Source organism: Anas acuta, chromosome Z, assembly GCF_963932015.1.
Source record: "Anas acuta chromosome Z, bAnaAcu1.1, whole genome shotgun sequence".
Classification (NCBI taxonomy): Eukaryota; Metazoa; Chordata; class Aves; order Anseriformes; family Anatidae; genus Anas; species Anas acuta.
The window spans coordinates 33,935,218-33,947,965 of NC_089017.1; the positions used below are offsets into that span (position 1 = coordinate 33,935,218).

At 42.4% G+C, this 12,748-nt stretch overlaps 1 protein-coding gene and 1 long non-coding RNA gene across 4 annotated transcripts in view; one reads left to right on the forward strand and one right to left on the reverse strand.

The window, feature by feature from the left end:
- The first annotated feature begins 1,830 nt into the window (after nt 1–1,830).
- CEMIP2 (cell migration inducing hyaluronidase 2) overlaps nt 1,831–12,748 on the forward strand; it is a 55,470-nt gene continuing 44,552 nt past the window's right edge. Inside the window, exons 1-2 of one of the 3 annotated variants that reach the window (XM_068666220.1) lie at nt 1,831–1,947; nt 6,845–6,973. The gene's annotated coding sequence lies outside the window, so the exon portion shown is untranslated. Of the gene's footprint in view, nt 1,948–6,844; nt 6,974–7,150; nt 7,217–7,721; nt 7,892–12,748 lie in introns of those variants that run through there. The other 2 variants (XM_068666219.1, XM_068666218.1) reach the window with 2 other exon arrangements.
- Nucleotides 6,020–7,598, reverse strand: LOC137847756 (uncharacterized). The gene is made up of 2 exons (XR_011091060.1): nt 7,428–7,598; nt 6,020–7,060 (listed from the first exon to the last, which is right to left on the reverse strand). It is a non-coding gene; the product is annotated as an uncharacterized lncRNA (long non-coding RNA).

Sequence of the window (12,748 nt, forward strand, 5' to 3'; positions counted from 1 at the left end):
GAGTGCAAAGAATGGCATGCTTACACTGAGAACATGTCTTGCCTTGTGAATAACTTGTACTTTTTCAAGCATTTTTCCTTTATTTTTCCCCCCCTAATTATTTACCTTAACATTAAATGGCAGCAATTGAGAAGACAACAGGCAAGTGAAGTTCTGCTTCTTACACTTTTTTTTTTTTTTTTTTTTTCCTGGTGTGTTGTGAAGCTCATCAGTTTTTCATTGTTCCTTGATATGAAGCTGTTCATGAATGTGTATATCTCAGTAATCTGAGTTTTTGGAGCTCTCTAGAGGATGAGTTTGTAAGTGACCTTTCAGCTTTCCCTTTCAGCACTCATAAACCTTATTGAAAAAACATTTCTAAAAGTTAGGTGGCACTGAAAATGTTTGAGCCGCAGTGTAGTTCCTAGTCCTCCAAAGTGCATATGATCACAGGAAATAAAAGGTGATCATGAAATGGCAGAGTTTTTCAGCTGCTGCTGCTGCCTGTACTGAGCTACTGGATGAAGCCACTTAACTGCTTTGCAGCTGCAAAATAAAACCAAAGTTTAAGTTATCTTGCTTTATTTCCTACATGACTCAGAACACGAACATGCAATTAATCTGATGAGTTTCTTAGTCTTCTTAAAAAGTTACAGATCTGGTTGTGGTATTTACCAGTTGTTGGGAAGTCCTAAGTAAAATTTATGTGCACAGTTACAGGCTCTAGAAAGCTGCTGTTCAGGAATGTAAGGTCTTCACATTACAATTAATATTACTAAGCAGACATCAGTGGTGATTAGAAGAAAAAAGACTTAAGAGTTCATTTGTGCAGAAGAGGAGAATAAAAAATTAGATTTTTATATACAGGGTGCCCATATTGTGGAGCCTATTGCAATTCTGGTTCTATTACCTTAAAAACAAATAATGTATCAAATTGGAAAAAGAATGATAATGCACTCTAAGGATGATGAGATATTAAACAGTTTCCATGTAAGGAACGAGGAAACATACTTTGTTTATGTATTTAGAGTGGAAAATAAATGAATAGGGGAGAACATGTATGAGTGGCATGGAGAAGGAATGACTATTTTTCAGTGTAAGAACTCTGGAGTATCAAATGAAACAAGTACATGAAAGCTCCAAACCTAGCAAGAAGAAGTATTTCTCACAAGAAGTAGTTATGCTGTAGAACAACTTGTCATGAGGCATTGTGGGTGCTAGGAACTTATGTGAATTCAGAAAGCAACATGGCTTTCTTTTTCTTTTTAATGGCTGGAAAATGAAAGTGTATCAGAGGTGATCCAGAGCCTCCAATCACTGGGAGATGGGCGACTAGACAATGAAGTGTTGATGTATGATTAGTTAACTTTTTCTTATATTCTTACCATCTCTTGTCACTAGCTACTGTTGGTACAAGCTGCTGTGCTAAAGAAACCTCTGCTCACTGAACAGACAGATAGTCCAAATTTATTTATTTATTTATTTGAATAAACCTCACTGAAGTCAGTCATTGCATTTCACATTCTTGTTTTAGAGGCTGACTTAAAAGAAGAGGCATGTGTTTTAGAATTACTGAGTATGTCAACCCAAATTCTCTGTTGTTTTAAATGAACTGTGTTTTGCAGCACTGCAAATGCACCTCGGAGAATCAAAGGACTCGTTTCTGATGGTCAAATATTTCTTGTTTTTACATTTGGCTGTCATTCATATGAGACACTTCAATTCCTGTTTTTGTAAAAAAAAAAAAAAAAAAAAAAAAAAAAGGTCAGGATGATATCCCATGCAGGGAACCCAACAGATAACTTTTCCTGTAACAGTAATTAGCCTTCGTATTTGTTCTTTCCCAAAAGGAAAAAAGGTTCAGTCAGCCATTTGGTGACATACTGTGTTGACAGAAAACTGAAAATTTACTGGAAACAAACCCCTCCAGTTTTACGTAGGCATATGATTGCATTGATACAATACAAGGTAAGCATTATTCTACAGTATGTGCTTCAAAAGTGCTTCAAGTGTGTTTTCATGTGGTTTTAGAGACTTTTTTTTTTTAATAAAAAGAGTATCATTTTGAGGACTATGGTCTGAATGCATATTGGAGTTTAGAGCCCAAAGCTGTGCACAAAGATTTGCAATAGAAAATTATATTGTACAAGCGATCAGTTTTGCACTGCATGATGGAAGCTTTGTTTTCAACCCTGTTTTATGCCATGAAAATGTATCTTCCCTTGGTGTTGTAAGGTTGCAATTTAATTGTTATTTTTTCAAAGATACAAAAAGTATCTTACTTGCATATGTCTCTTCTTGAATGAAATGGATTACCTGCAAATACAGCTTTTACACTTGAGTTTGGGAATGCATTAGAAGTGTTATAGCTTTTTTTTTTTTATTTTTTTTTTATTTTTTATTTTTCTGGAAGTATTTATGAATGTTTTTTAGTTATGTGATGTTCCTGAGCATTTCTACTTGTAAATATTTATCCTGTGCCTTCAATCAGATATGTAATTCTTAAATATAAATGCAAATCATTTATAATACATTTCTCAGCAGTGGAAGCCAGACTTTCCTTCTTTCTCCAAGATTAAGACAAAACATTTGTGTGTTTGTGTGTATGTGTGTGTGTGTCTGCTATATTGAATATATCTGCCAATGTGAGTGAAGAATAGAAATCTATGTTTTGTGTTCTGCTCTTCTTTTTGTAAATTTCTCAGTGCGTTAACTAAAAGTGTTGTCTGCTAAACACAAATTAGACCAAAAAAAACCTCAGGACATATATTTATGGCACAGAAATAATATGCATGTTCTGCATTATTAATACTAATTATGAATGTAGAAATGCCATAAAGTGATAATGTTAAGTGCATGAGATGAAACACAGTCATAGATATTCCAAATAGTCTCACTAAATTCTGGCAGGCAACTTGTAGGAGATAATACATTTAATGATTTTTAGTCTGCTTTATGGATTATGATTATATAAGAGCTCACAATCCATAATTTATCAAAAAAAGTCTAATAGATATGTAAAGATCTGTAGGCTTCAGCTTTTGGTTTAGGAGCATAGCACTCCCGACCAGACTCTTCTGGGACTGACTAGACTAGTAGTTTTTCTGGTTATATTTTGTTTCTGTTTCTTGACCAAACAGGCAGATAGGACCCAATTGCCCTTAGGGTTACCAGTAGATCATTTAACAATCAGTTTCCAGTAAATGTAAGCCAACTTTACTACTGCAGTTTCCTAGTATTTTTGGTGTTACATATCAACACCAATCACATTGAAATAAATATTGAACTGACTTGGAAGGTGGACTCCTTCAAAGAAAAGCCTTCCCATGGAAAAATATTTAAATACAGAAGACAATCAGTTTAAATGTTTTAAGTCACATTGAACTAAAATCCAAACACAGTGGAAAAAAAATATTATAATTATTTCTTGGTGTGAGACGACTCAGCATATGGATAGCTTTGGTGAGAATTGTGACTTTTACTGAGACAATATTAAAAATTAATGCTATATGAGTTTGCATTGTGTATTTTCCAAACTGTACTTTACAGAATTATGGAAGACAAAATACATCCTTATCTCCCTTCCCTTCCTTCGCCTCGCCTCGCCTCGCCTCGCCTCCCCTCAACTTCCCTCACTTTGCCTCTATGTTTTTCTGCTATATATGTCTGTCTACTCAGCCTATTCTCATTTGGTCCTCATAGTTATATTCAACCTTTCTTTGAAAATCCTAGTTCACAAATCGTCCTTTAACCTTCACTGCAGCCTGCGCTCCCTTCATTAACAGGAGTTTTGAAATGATTTTGCTGGTTCACTGTCAGTGTCTGCTTACAGAGAATAACATTTAAAAGACCAAAAAAAAAAAAAAAACCCTCACTTTTTCTTTTTGGCTTTCAACACTTTCTAATCTCTATATGACCCAGAATCTTGAAATTCCAATGTGTTTCTCTGATGTAAAATTGCTGGTAACATCTGAAGTGAAGAGGGAGAATGAATAGATGGGCTCTGATAGAACTTAGTGGATTGATTAGGGGAAGCTTTAAGGAGGTCTGTGAAATCCTTGAAGAACCCAGAGCAGTCTGCAGTCTTGTTATGTTTGCCACATAACACAGGCTTTTGCTGTCTGTGTTTAGTGCTACTGATTTCAGTAGTAGTAAATGAAGTCTCCAGTGACTTTCTTCATACTTTCTCATAGACCTGCAAAAAGAAACTTGAGTGCTAAGTGGCTTTGTTCTGACATGAATTAACAAAAAAGGCACAGTCGTTCAGTGGGCAGGGGAAGACTTCAAGGTGCAAATGTCGGAGAGGAGTTGTAATACACTATGACACAAGAAGACACACTGAAACTACTCTGTCCTAAAACCTGGTTACAGATCTAAGCATTCCTCTAGTGTGCAATTTAAATGCTTCTACTTTAAGCTGTCATTACATCTTGTTAACTGCTGCTAGTTTTAGTTGAAGCACCGTGTTTCAATGTAGGAGCAGGAGTTTACCAACAGCAAACCTCTTCAGCCCAGGCAGCCTTTGTTTTATTTCAGGAATCTCACTTTTCTTTGCCACACAGTATGTTAAACTCCCAGAGAGGTAATTAAAAATACATGTGTTTAGTATGATAATTTAAAACACAGCTACTATATGGAAAAGGTATTACCACAGAGTACCCGGGATGAATGCCAGAAAAGGCAAAGAAACAAGGAAAGAAATATGTATGTTTGCTCTCTTATCTGCAATACACCAACAAAAGCAAAATTTTCTGAATCACAAGGACCTGGATAGGAATTCAGAGTTAGGCCCTGATCTTGAATAGTAACTGGACGCACTTACTTTTGATTAGAAATACAAAAGGTGGCTTCCTTCTTACTAATTTTGAAATCATCAGACCATGGTCACCACATCAGTGTTCTCTTTCAAATCTGTCTTTTGCTGCTTTTGAGGTTTGTGATATACATCAAGCACAAGGATTTGTCTGCTTAAACCCAAAGAAGTGTGAGGGAAGAAGTCGTGCCAGATGTAGATGCAATGCTTCAGTGCACCATTTGGGTTTGATATCGAGATTTCAAACAGTCAGGTAATCTTGCAGTCCGACCTTCCACATACTTAGGGGTTTAAGTTACTGTTACGTCCACATGTAACCATCACATTTGGAAATTGTAGCTTCTGGGTGATAATTCCGTTCTGTAACTGATCTGCTGTTTTCACAGTTGGCAGGTATTTGTGATTTGAGTCAGATTAATGAGAGGCATGTGTGTGTGTGACATTTAAAATACATGTATATATAACAATGTATTTAGCTTCGGACTACTTCATCTACGTAGAAGTGTTTCTACTTTTTGCCCCCATACAGTACCAACAAACATCTACCCATATATCTCTGAAACGAGATCTTTGTGCATCTCAAACTGGGAATGTTGATCAGCAGTCTGAAGAAATGTTTTAGAAGTAAATGCTTCTTTCTGGTCTTAGACCCATATCTTTCCAATGGATAAGCAGTGCTGTGTGTGAATGGGAGGAAAAAAAAAAAAAAAAAAAAAAAAGCATTGTTTAAAAAAAAAAACAGTTAAGAATAACACATTTTAAGAGGCTAGTTCTATTATTTAATGGGACCAGAAAACCTATCCATCTGGCAAAATCATCTTTACATACATTTTCTGTGGGAGTAATATGTTAAGTGAAAATAATTTCTCAAAGGGAAAGAAAGCTTAACTCTAAATATTTCATGAGATTTCCACAAATTAAATTGCATGAACATTCTGTTTCATTTGGCATTCTCAAGGAATAGTTCAGGAATATATGAAGAAAGATAACTGAAGGAGGGTTTTGATGTAAAAGTGGTTTTCAGGATGTCAGACACATGATAAAAAAAAAAAATATAACAAAAAAAAGTCCATTCAGTAAAAAGAGTACACCAACTATTAATTTGCTACAGTTTCACTGTGTATGAACACAATTGTCTGTCCAAAGAGACAACTGAATTAATAATTGAGGATGTGTGTTTCATGGGCAAGCACAGTAGCACATGTGTAAAATGGATGTCCAGTGCAGTGCAGATTTTGTTTTGTTTTATTTTAAGATGGACATTTGCTTTCCAGCTGAAATATTTGAACTTCACGTTAAACAAAGATTAGCTGCCGTCAGTTTGGCTTGGTCTTCAAAACTAAAGTCACTGGCAAATACTCAGATTGTGTGTGCATTTGTTGAAATGAGGCAAAGATTTACAGTCGCACGTGTTAAAAGGATTGTGCTCCCGGGCATTAAAAAAAAAGTTAAGCTGAAGAAGACAAAGGCACGATCAAAGGGAGATGAAAACGCCTTATAAGCCCTTATACCCAAGGGCTTCCTTCGCCGTGGTTTACTGCAAGTTAGGAATTGCCCCAGCCCGTCCCGCGCCTCTGCCGACAAATCTGTCCAGCACTGCTTCAGACCTCGGTCACGAAGGGGTCGGCCTGAAATCGGCCTCCACCACCCACTGAGGATGGTGGCCACTGGACGGTGTCCTGGAGCCTTCGCCTCTCGGCCCCGAAAAGAGGGCGACCTCCAAGGTTTCGGGCTGATTGGATTTGCAGTTTGAGGGTTCAGTCACTAGATGTCTCCTCGGGCTGCACGCGAACACGGGCCGGCTGCGCTCAGCGGTAAACAAAGAAGAAATGGCTAGAAGAGAAGTTACAGGGCAGCGTTTATAGGAATATGCATGAGTTATCACTTGGTTCCCAGCTGTCTGGAATTTTCCCAAGGAAATAATTAAGTTGGAAAATGTTGGCTGTATTTCCAGAACCGTTTCATTCAAAGCATTTTGAATCTGATCAGGGCTTTTTTTTTTTTTTTCTTTTCTTTTTCCTTTTTTTTTTTTTTTTTCTTTCCGATTTGTAGCGAGTTTGGCCCAACCTCAGTGCACTGGAAACGGTGGGAGGTCCCAAACTTAAGAGCAGCCCGTTGTCAGATCTACATCAAAGCCAGCAACCTGGGCGGCTGCCCTGGAGCTCCGGGTCTCCAGCGAAGGTAAGTGCTGGAGCTCCTCAGTTCCTCCACGTTTCTACATCAGACCGATGATGTGCTATGCTAGGGAACAGCTGCGGGCACCGGTTCCTTAAAATCGAGAATATTTGGGGGTTTGATTTGATTTGATAGTAGTCCAAATCAGACCATATATTTATGTAGGTTTATGTATACATGCAGAAACCAGAGCCAGATTTTCCAGCCAGCTCTTTTATCAGGTCGGAGGCTGTCCGGGCACCGGCTCACGTAAGTACCTTTATTTTCTTTAAGCCCAAACGCGTGAATAACTTTATTCTCTATCTTCCCTAAGCCTGAACGGAACGATAACCAGCCGGTACCCGCCTGCTTCTCGCCGCCCTCCCTTGCTGCGGGTTTGTGCCTCCCCTCGCTGGCGCTGCTCACACCCGGCAGAGACCCCCACCACCACTACGACCCTCCCCCCCCACACACACAGCACCTGCGCCTTTGCACCGCGTTTTGGGGGCTCGGGCACCCCGCTGCACCTCTCTCCCCTCCCACACCCTCCCCACCGCCTCGCTGCCGGCCCGGGGGTCGCGGCGCCGAGCCCCCCAACCCGAGGGCACCCCCGCGGCGCCGGGCGGGGCGAGGGGCGGGCGGCTCGGCCCCGCTCCTCCCCGTGCCGGGGCGGTGCGGTGGGACGGGGGCGGGACGGGACGGGACGGAGGAGGAGGAGGAGGAGGAGGCGGCGGAGGGGCGCAGCCGCCTCCTTTCGGGGCCGGGAAGCGTCTCCCCCGGGGGGGTTGCGCCGTCGGCGGCCGCTGCCAGTTGCGTAAGGGCGGCAGCCGGGGCGGGGAGCCGCGGGGGGTGCCGAGCAGCCGTGCGGCCGCTCGCCCGCCGTGTCCGGGGCGGGGAGCGCCATGCCGCCGCCCTGAGCGCGCCGCCGCGACGCGACGGGCCCAGGTGAGAGCCGGGGGGAGGCACCGGCACCGGCACCGGCACCTGGGCTGGGGAGAGGGAGCGTGGGGAGAGCGCCGCGCTGCCCGGCGGCCGCCCCGCACCGGCCTCTTTTGTTCCCGGCAGCGGGGAGGGAAGGGAAGGGAAAAGGAGGAAGGGGAGGGAAAGGGAGCGGCACGGCTCGGCTCGGCTCGGCCCCGGTGCCCCCCGTGCCGGGGCCGTGCGGCCGGCGGCAGGTGTGGGCAGGGCGGCAGGTGGTGCGGGGACCCGCGCCGCTCCCCCTCCGGCCAGCGGCAGGGCAGGGGTCGTGTGCCCCCCCGTGGGTTAGGGGCTGCCCGGCCGGCTCGTTGCCCGAAGGCTGTGGGGGAGAGGGGAAGGAGAAACAAAAAACCCACCCCGCAACAACAATGGGGGCCGCATCTCTCAGCCCTCCTAATGAAAGCGAGCGTGCGGTGACAATTGTGCTACATCACGGCTTGGTCGGGGCTGTGTGTCGGAGATGCCGTCCTCGCTTATGTTTTGAAGGCTGAAGTGGTGGTGCAGAGTCTCTTTAAAACCTTAGAGACTTTATATCCCTTAGCAGTTAAAACAATGAAATAGCGTCCCGAGCTACAAAGACAATTCATTGAGGTGGGTAAAATGGCACTTGAAATTTTGGGGTAGCATCAGTCCGGTTTTGATGCAGCAGGGCAAAAGATTTGTGAGTGTGGTGCCTACGTTACTGGTGTGAAACGGCCCGTGGATAGCAGCAGGGAGGAGCAGGAGAGGATCATCTTTGTTCGTACAGAGCGTGTGGCTGCTTTGTCTGCAGGGATCCTGCACGCTGCCTCTGGCAACGTGAAGTCTTCTGCCAGGTCGAGCTTGTTGGGAGCAATATTTAGCTTGTTTTTCTTGCCCTCTCCCTGCTAGTTCAGCATCCAGCAGAGAGCGTGTTGTGGGCAAAGTGCCCAGAAGAGTAAGTTTTGTGTAAAGCACAGGCAGTACCCCCAGCTATGAATGGGATTCATGAAGGAAAAAGGAGGAGGAGGAAAAAAAAGAAAGGGGAGAGTGAGAAAGAGGGAAGCAACTACAACGAAACAGAAAACAGAAGGTTGTTGTGAGGTCCTTGATAAAGCAAGGTTGCCAAAGTGCCTTCTGAAACCTAGTGTTTGATCTGAAGGTTAGATGTGGTGAGTGCTGCTAGAGGTAGGTATTTTGTAGGTGGCAGACTATAAGGTTTATTTTAATTAGGAATGTCATTACTCTAACAGTGGCTAGGGTTGGTGGGAAGCTCTCATCAGTAAGTCTGATGAACAGGTTAATTGTTGGAGGGTGGACACACTAAACAGGAGATGTTGGTGACCCCAATGTAGGAAAAATGTATTCTTTTTTTAAATCAGGTCCTGTTATATCCTCCAGAGGTTTCTCAGCTGTAACTGGTCCCATGACTGGAACAGTTACCATTTGGTGGCACATATCACACTTCTTTCCGGTTGACAAACCAGGTCACGGGGCAGAGGAACAAGAAGGTTATTTTTTCCTTTAAGGTGTGATTATAAAAATAGGTGAGGCAGATTGAGATCTGCTAATCCTAGCAGCTTGAAGAAAAAAATATGGGGCCAATCTGATTTAGACTCTTGGTCATAACATCCTTACCATGAAGGATGTCCACATACCGAAGAAAATTTGGACTAGAAGTCAGTGCCTCTCCTTGGTGTTGAAGCAATGTTGTTTTTCTTCTAGATGAGGGAGGAAGGACGGGCACTGGGAATGTTGAGGATGTTGTTCAGTGGCTCAGCGCAGCCAGATGTACCTGTGGAAGATGGGAAATGCTGGGCCTTGCCTTGCCACTACTCTGGGCCTCTGCATTGTTTGGCCTCGCACGGGAGATGATGGGCATGAAGAGCCATACCCCGGAGCTCTGCTGGGGGTCTCCTGCTCCTCAGCTCCTGCCTGCTCCCATCTGTGACCCAAAAACTGTTGGCAGCAGTCAGAGAGAGCCTTATCAACTGGCCAGTCTCTGTGTCTGCATAGCCAAAACCTGTGTGTCGGAAGCACACTAGCAAAGTTCATCCTCTGCATTGGCAAGGCAATTCTTTGAAATTGTCTGAAATGTACATCAAAACAAGATTAAAATCTGTAACATATAAATTACAGTTTCTTGTTTCGAATCAAGTCATGCTTAGACTTGATTCTAAGTCATTCTGATTCTAAGCTATTCTGAGCTCATTTTTACAAAAAAGGATTTCAGTGTTGATTTAGTGGAGATGTTTTTGGCAAGACAAATGGGAATGAATTGTTTGTAGATGTGGATTCAGAAATCCACAGAAGTATTTTCCTGGAACAGCAATACTGGGAAAGGAAATAAAGAGGGAGTAGAGAACTATATACCTTGAAGAAAGATGTGAGGGAGAAAAAGTGCTGAATTTGCCAATATGGAGAGGAAATACTGAAGGCGTTAGAGAATGCATGCTTTAAGACCTGTATCTGATTTTCTTCCTTTGTTGTGAAATCCTTTAACAAGAGAACATACTAGTAGCTCATCTATCTTTTTTTGGCACATGAGACTGAAAAAAAATAAAAGGTAGAGTAGTCATGTGAAATGACTAGCTGTACCTAGCAGCACATTGCAAAGCTTGGCTGCTGGGTGCAAAGTTCTTGCAGTTCTCTAGAAAGGAATTTACCACAGTAATCCCAAATATGAGCGCAGCTCAGCAGAGTGCATACTTAATGGTGGCTTAGAAGTCTTTGTTTTGCATTTTGGAGACTTGCTTCTGTTCTGACACAACCCATTTGACATCCCATTTCTGCTTGTGATTCTTACAGATGGGAAGTGATAGAGAATGTTTTTCTTCTCTAAAATTGTTCCTCACAAAAGCTTTACGTCAGGTAATTTAAATTACTGTACGTTATTCACCAGGCTCCCAGCTCATGCATTTGCGTGACTCCTGTGATACCTTAAAAAGCTGGCACCCAGATGTATTCAGGTTACCATGCATTAATTTGGCTGTGAAAACCCGTTTCAGCCTGTACCAGGAGCAAGACTGTTAGTTGTGAAGTTTTGGGATGTCACATATTTATCTGGTATTTGCCCCGCCCTTCTGCTGGAGGCCACTGATCCTGTAGCAGTATTTAAGCTGTTCCCATGCTTCAGCTGCCATGTAGCAGTATGACACGTTAATTTAGGACATCAGGTAGTTATATGTTGTGCTTTTGATATCAATGGACAATTACAGTGGTTGAGTTACGGGTTTTTTTTGCCCTTAGAGCAAGAGGTGATTTTTGGAGAAGTAGGAGCACAGGATGGTTAAATGAGATTTTAAAGCGTAGTAGTAGAATGGCCCTATCATGGCAGAAAAAGTGTCCATCCAGACAATTACCTGATGTCTGACAGTGGTGAGTAATAGATGTCTGGTAAAGATATTGCATAATGTTGGAGGCTGGAAGCAGTAGTATCAACTTGCATCTCGAGGACTTCCTAAGCTATTCTTGGTGTAACAGTCCTTGACTGGCTTCTCATCTGTAATTCTGTTGCTTCCTGAAACTATATAAATTCTTAAAGTCCAAAACATCCAGTACTGATTCAGGTTCAAAAACCTCTTGTCTGCTTCCCTCCCCCTCTCCACCCACCTTAGAATACTTATGAAGTCACTTGTATTCTCTGTGCTGCTGCTGACTGCATGGACCTCTGTTATGCAGCCTCTTAGTGATCTTTTTACAGGATGAATGATCCTTTGGGGATCAAACAGCTAAGAGGTGCTTATGTCAGATCTGCTTGCTCAGTGGATGCAATTTGGAATTCTTAGCTTAAAATCATCTCTTAATATAAACTCCTTGGCTCATGGAAATTCAAGGCAACTCTGAAAGAATGTGGGTGTGCAGCTACACCAATGCATCCTATGGATGGCAACTTCTCAACCAGCATTGTCTACTTTGTAGCTGATGCACAGACCTTGGAGCTTTAGCAGAAAAGGAAACCAGCATACATGTACATGTAAGTACAAAGAACAAGGAGGAGAAAGAAAGAAATGTGTATGCTGTTGTGGAAGAGAATTGCCTTCTACATTCTGTGCTGTCATATTTATTTATAATGTTTTTTTAAGGGCTTTTCAGCCATAATACTGGACTGGAAGAAACTAGATATTTGGCCCTCCTCCTCTGGAAGGCCAAAAACCTATTTAAAAAGCTGTATCAGTTATTCGTGGTAGTGCCAGAGCTGGACCTCACTTCTCTGAAAGCATATTACTATTACATGGATTATTTTTTTTCTGAAGCCCTAAGATGTAGTGGATTTGATTGGATCTGTGTTCTTCCAGGTAAAAAGATATCTTGCAAATATTTGCAAATACAGCTTCTTATCATCAATATGATAAGTAGTAGTGTTTTTTTTTCTCCCCCCCCCCCCCCCCCCCCCTTTTTTTCCCCTACCATCATCTTCAGGTGAATGCTGTGAATCAGTTACTTTCACATGGATGCTGTTGACTTACATGGAGCTATTTATTTGCTTAGAAGTAGGCTTGTACTGCGATGCATTGCTGAGCTCTGAGGGACCAAAGTGTTCTGTAAACTAAGCCTCACAATGTCCCTGTGACCGTTTTTCCTCATGTTACAGGCTTGGGGCCTAAATGAGCTGTGACTCATGCAGCAAGCTAATGACAGATGCATGATTAAAATGCGAGTCTTCACTTTTGATCCTTGTGCAAATTATTAAAGCTTTCCTTTCAGAGAATGAGAAACACAGTAAAAATGATTCCCTTTGTGTAGTCTGTTTCAGCAGGTGTGAAGTTTCCTGGTGCACCGAGTGGGATCCTTTGTAGTAGAGACATTGGTAGATTCACTTGGATACAAATTTAAAAAATGGTTTCTGAAAAATTTCCTCCACCC